This window comes from Apodemus sylvaticus, chromosome 10, assembly GCF_947179515.1.
Source record: "Apodemus sylvaticus chromosome 10, mApoSyl1.1, whole genome shotgun sequence".
Taxonomy (NCBI): Eukaryota; Metazoa; Chordata; class Mammalia; order Rodentia; family Muridae; genus Apodemus; species Apodemus sylvaticus.
Window position 1 is genome coordinate 45,827,964 of NC_067481.1, and position 6,282 is coordinate 45,834,245.

General features: G+C 48.0%; 1 non-coding gene across 1 annotated transcript; it reads left to right on the forward strand.

Moving 5' to 3' along the window:
* Positions 1 to 988: 988 nt before the first annotated feature.
* LOC127695765 (U6 spliceosomal RNA) lies at positions 989 to 1,095 on the forward strand. The gene has a single exon (XR_007980112.1). It is a non-coding gene; the product is annotated as a U6 spliceosomal RNA (small nuclear RNA).
* The last annotated feature ends 5,187 nt before the right edge of the window (positions 1,096 to 6,282 follow it).

Below are 6,282 nucleotides of genomic sequence, written 5' to 3' on the forward strand. Positions count from 1 at the left end.
CTAGAGTTACATCTGGGCAAGTTCACATGGCACAGAGGACCTTCTAGAGTCAACATCTCCAGCTCCCGCAACCTCCAAATGTCAAAGTCAGGATTCTCTTTGATTCCAAACACCCAATTCTGTGACCTGCCTGCAACCTTACCCCTTTAGCTTCCTGGCAAGTGGACCCCTGCCATTTGGAAATGTTTAGAGAAACAAGATAGACACAAGAAAGACTTGTTTGTTTAGTATGGAAAGCTGGCTTTCCGAAAGTGCCCTCTCCTCCAGAGCCCTGCATCTCCATAGTAGCTGAGGTTTCCTCTAGATAGGGGGTGGAGGGGGGAGAAAGCCCAAGATTGCATCTCATTGGTGAGATGAATAATACATTTGAAGCATCTCACAAACTGCGTTTGATCTGCCTAAAGCTTCAACCGTTAACGTATTTCTCTTTATCCTCAGCAAGGGAGGGCTAGGAACTGTCAACATTTTCCTTTCTGCTTAATTTGTGCCCTCTCCATAAAGAGAAAAACAGGGGTTTGGGGGAGAGAGGGAGGCTGGGAAGGAGGAGGGTGATACATCCTTCCTGGGATAATGTGAGGAGCTTCAGCACCATGGTCTGCTCCCAGAGCCTGTGAACCTCTAGGGTCAGCAGGATTGAGAAAGGAAGGGGGGTGTTGTTGGGGGGGCTGTGTGGTATGTGCTGGGGCTCTTTGGAAGCCTGTTTGCAGAATGGTATGAGCTCCAGAAGCTGGTTCCTGAGAGGGCCCTGCTCCAGCGTTCCTGGAGGGGGATGAGAGGTGGGAAGTTGAGGCTGACTAGTTGCTAAGCACCCACGATGCTTTTGATTCATAGCGAGGAAAGTAGCCATATCCAGGCTCAGGGGCCAGTGCTGTGTCTGTGTTTTAAGCTGCACGCTTCAGCCACTCTATGTTTTAGCACTAAGGATGCTCTCCATGGATACTGGGGGTAAGAGGGGGCCTGGGAAAGTTCACGTTTAAAAAAAATTCTAGTGCTCGCTTCGGCAGCACATATACTAAAATTGGAACGATACAGAGAAGATTAGCATGGCCCCTGCGCAAGGATGACACGCAAATTCGTGAAGCGTTCCATATTTTTAAAAAAAAAAAAAAAAAAAAAATTCTATTTTACTCTATTGATTTTACTCTATGAGAGTTTTGCCTGCATGTATGTATCTATGTATACTGTGGAGGCTAAGTGAGGGTGTCAGATCCCTCAGAACTGAAGTTACAGTAGGCTGCAAACAACTATGTAGGTTCTAGGAACTGAACTCAAGTCCTGTGCTCTCAGCTGCTGCGCCGTCCCTCCAGCCCTGGGAGTTCACATCCTTATCTATGTTGCTGCTGCTTTGCCAAGTCTGCAGTGCTCTGCCCCTCCTCTGTCCTGCAGGGCAGGGAACTAGACAGAGGAGGTTAGAAGCTCAGACAGCAGAGGGCCACCTGGGTCTTCTCTTTAACTGCCCATGTGTCTCAGGTTCCTGTGTATAAGATAGAGATGCTCACAGTGACATTTTAAGATCTAGGTGGCAGCTGGGTGGTGGTGGCACACACCTTTAATCCCAGCACTTGGGAGGCAGAGGCAGGCAGATTTCTGAGTTCGAGGCCAGCCTGGTCCACAGAGTGAGTTCCAGGACAGCCAGGGCTATACAGAGAAACCCTGTCTCCAAAAACCAAAAACCAAAAAAATAGATCTAGGTGGCAATTCAGTATGTGTCCTTAGGTCTCGAGAGCCATTCTCAGGACACAGGCAGCACCATTGTATTGTCTCTAATATTTTTCTTTGTTTTTGGTTTTGGTTTTTATTTTCGAGATGGGGTTTCTCTGTGTAACAATGCTGGCTGTCCTGGACTTGTTTTGAACTCACAGAGATCTACCTGCTTCTGTCTACCGATCACTAGGACTAAAGGCGTGCGGCGCCATCATGCCTGGATGCTTTTTCTTTTTGAAGAGATGGGATCTTATTATATTATCTAGGCTGTTCCCCCAACTCCTGGGCTCAACTGACCTTCCTGCCTCGGCTTCCCAAAAAGGCAGGACTGTACATGTGCCACCCTGGCTGGCTGCAATTCTCTGTTACTAGCTTTTCCACAATCATGTATTCCTTCTCTTCCCAAATGGCCTTAAAACTACACCATTTCCTTCTCTGGGAAGCTCGCTCTCCTCCATCTCTATCCTGATCCCTGGAGCCCTTCACAAGCCTCTTACTCTCCTGTTCACCTTGGCTGGGACCCATACTCACACTTTTCCAAACACCCCCGTTCCCAGGGGCTGCCTGGCGATGCCCCAGAATTCTGTTGACAGGTATCAGATTTGGCCAGATTTTTTTGGTTTCAGGGGTAGCGTCTCTTGTAGCCCAAAGTGGCTTCAAATACAGTAAGTAGCTGAGGATGCCCTTGAACTCCTGATCTTCCCCCACCTCTGATTTCTGGGATTACAAGCCAGATTGGTCAGGTCATTTTTCTGGTTTCTAACAAATCCTCTCATCCTCATGAGCCTGTCTTGACTTTGATGGCTTTTTTGTCTCCTACAGTGGTGGGTACAGGGCATGCCTATTCTCAGGAGGCAGAACATGTAGAGACAGCTTTTCTTGGAGGGACACAGAGCAGGTTGGCCCCACACTGAATAGAAGAACAAGTGATTTTCATAACAGTAATGTGTCTCCATCCTGAACTATTCCTGCCTGTGTCTCACAGGCTCCCATACCTGCCTCTTCACCCCCAAGCCCCAACCCCCCCACCCCCAACCCCCCCACCCCCAACCCCCACCTCAGTACCTACCAGGAAAGCTACCCATCAAGCCTTCCCTCAGTCTGTCCAGCTGCAGCTGAGAGAACCAAGACTTAGGCATAGCAGTGAAAAAGCATCCCAGAAGCCTCAGGTGCGGAGGAGGAGGCACGAGTCCCCTGAAGCAAACAGAGCCTGTATGTTTTGGAGAGAGGTCAGGGGGTGTCTGGAGGATGCAGGACCTCCCTGTAGGACAAATCAGGCCCAGTGGTTCTGGCAGCCTTGCTTGCGTGTCTGCCCAGTGCTCCTGGGCCCTTCTGTTCAGGCCTGGCATCCCATGGAGGCAGCATTCTGCTTAGGAGCTCGGAGCACAGACGGGGAGGCGGGCCTTGCAGAGAATCGATTTGCGGGACCAGCGGGGGCTTTCTCTTCCTCCTTACTTCCCAGATCTTTGATCTCTTGTCCTCCCTCCATAGTTCCCTTTCCCTGCTTTCTCCCTCTTCAGTAGCTGGATCATAGCAGGCTCTGTTGGGGGAAGGGAGGGAGGGAGGGGGTGTCATTTCTTTGTCCTCTTGTCCTGTAACTGGGTGGGTCCTAGCCTCCTACTTAAGTCATGAGGCAGGGTTCTGGCTATGGTGGGAGTGGGGACACACACACTCGTGCACACAAAGAATTCAGAGCATCAGCGGAAACCATGTGGAAGACTGAGGTGGGGAGGATCAGGGGCGCCGGAAAAAAAGGAGAATTCAGCAAATTAAAATTTTTACAACCATCCGGCAAGTCTGCAAAAATGTACTTCCCTGCGGTCTTTCATTTATCTCATTATCTGACTCCTAATGTGCCGCTTCCCCCTTTCTTTTCTCGCCACACTTTGGTGCAAAATCTTATTAGCTTTTTTTTTTTTTTTTTTTTTTTCTGGCAGGGGCTTCATATAGTCTTTTTCATTACATTTCCTAATAAAAGCAATCACGAGGATGGCACGACTGGAGGATTAAAAAGCCACCTCAGCAGCCTCCTGGCTAGCAGAGCCTCCGCTTGCTGTAGCCTTGTCAAGTCACCAGGGAAAAGAGGCCAGACCCGGAGGGCTGGATCAGAAATACCCGGGTTAGGCTGAGGAACATTCCAGGACTGGGAGGGGTGCTAAGACCACAGCCAGGAGTTACCATGTTGAAGGGAAGAGCAGGAATGACGTTAGGCACCTGGCGTCAAATGCAGCTGAGACCTTCTACTTCCTCCTAAAATAAAAAAGATTTTGATCTTTGTCTTTGGACTCTGGCCCATGCTGTCAAAGATTTCTTTTTGTTTTTTTTTGTTTTTTGTTTTTTTTTTTGTTTTTGTTTTTTTTTTTTTCAAGATAGGATTCTCTGTATAGCCCTGGCTGTCCTGGAACTCGCTCTGTAGACCAGGCTGGTCTCAAACTCAGAAATCTGCCTGCCTCTGCCTTTCAAGTGCTGGGATTGAAGGTGTGCGCCACCACCACCCCAGCTTGGATTCTTTTGAGTTATATTGTTGATGGTAACTACTCTGCTTTTGAAGAAGGTGGATTGGATTTCTTTGTCCAGACATTGTTAAAATTCTCAGGAAACACATTTAAGAGAAAATACAGCATTTACTTATTTTAAAGGTCACACTGTTACGTCACCTTCCCCACTGCCTGCCTCCAGAACTTTCTTGTTTTCCCAAAAGGAACTGCTGTACCCACACGTACCCTGCCCAACGCCCGGGAACCTCATTTTTGCTTTTCACCTCAGTGGAGCCTGCAGCCTAGATGGCCCTTGGAAATGGACTGTCCCTCATTCTGTGTCTGCCTGGTTCACTCAGGGCAATGTCCCCAGTGCTCTCAAGTTGTAAGAAGGGATAGAAAGTCACCCTAGCTGTTTTGTTTCTGTTTTTAAAAAATATTTATTTTTATTCATTCTATATCTGTGTGTGCGTTTGTCTGCATGCAGGTGTGCACATGACTGTGCATGAGCCCACAGAGCCAGAGGTTCAGATACCCTGGAGCTGTGGTACAGAGAGCTATGAGCTGCCTGGTATAGGTGCAGGTCCTTTGGGAGAGCAGCAAGTGCTCTTAACCCTGAGCTATCTCTCCAGCCGCAGAAAGTGACCCCTTTTAAGGCTGAATGATATTCCTTTGTATGACTGCCAAATTTTGTTTATGCTACCTTAAAAAAAAAATTCCAGGCTTGTCAGATGGTGGTGGTGCAAACTAAGCAGTGGTGATGCACGCCTTTAATCCCAGCACTTGGAAAGCAGAGGCAGGCAGATTTCTAAGTTTGAGGCCAGCCTGGTCTGCAGAGTGAGTTCCAGGATAGCCAGAGCTATACAGAGAAACCCTGCCATGAAAAATAACAAAACAAAACAAAACAAACAAAAAATCCATACAAGGAAGTTTAAGAATCCTCCCAATGTCCTCTTACAAAGGTTGGCTTTTTCCTGCTCTTCCTGTGGCCCTGCCTCTCCGCTGCTAATGAGTAAGCTCCTGTCCCATCATTGACTAACTTGACTAACTGAGCTCTAAAGACTGACTGGGTATGTTGCTTGGCTCAGATATTTAGTTTGGGGAAAGGGCTAAAAATGACAGAAAATTGGGCCTGACAAAGCAAGTAAAACAAGGAGAAAAAAAAAATAAACCCAATTGCCTATGAAGTAATAGACATTTTGTAGCCTGGGTTATAAACTGGTCCTAAAAGTTTGTCACATGTCACCCTGCAGGGTGATGTCGCCCACACTGAGGGCTGCTGGCTTAGCCACTCACAATTTCTGGAGTGGGGAAAGGTTGGCTTGGAAGAGAGTGACCATCGTTTTGAAAGATTTGGCTGTGTGATTAAAGGGTAGAGCCAGGTGTGATGGTTCATACCTTTAATTCCAGCACTCAGGAGACAGAGGCAGGTGAATATCTATGTTTGAAGCTGGCCTGGTCCACAGAGTGAGTTCTGGAACAGCCAGGGCTACACAGAGAGACCCTGTCTTGGAAAGTCAAAACAAAATAACTGCCAACTGCCAAATTATGAACGAATTTTAATGTCTTGTTTAGGGATCACATTAGGCTACCCTCATTGGCTGATGTGTTCCCCTGTGCTTGGCTGGGACTGCATGAGCTGGTCACAGCTAGCAGTTTGCCAGGATGCCACAGAAGGTGTGTCTCGCCTCAAGGGGTCACCCCTGATCTCAGCTATGGGTCCAGCTAATGGGGATACCTTTAGTCTGTGATACTTTCTTACCATTCATTTCTTTCCATTCTCCTCCAGGGCCTTTTTGGATCTAAATCTCTGCCAGCCTTTTCCCTGCCCCAGACTCTGGAGGATGACAGGAGTTTCTCAGAGAGGAAGAGCCTGCAGGTCAGAAAGACAGCCTGACTGAGGGTTTTGCCTTCCCCTAGACTGTGATATAGACTCTGAAAGACAGGTTTGCTCTGACGAAAGCTGCATTTTTCTCTCCACCCAAGTGGAAGGCATTTTCCACACCCCGTCACAGTTTGGCCTTCTGCTTATAACTGACAGACAGATACCCTCCCCAGCCCCTGTTCACATTTCCAGATCTTTCCTTTTCTCATCTGGAGA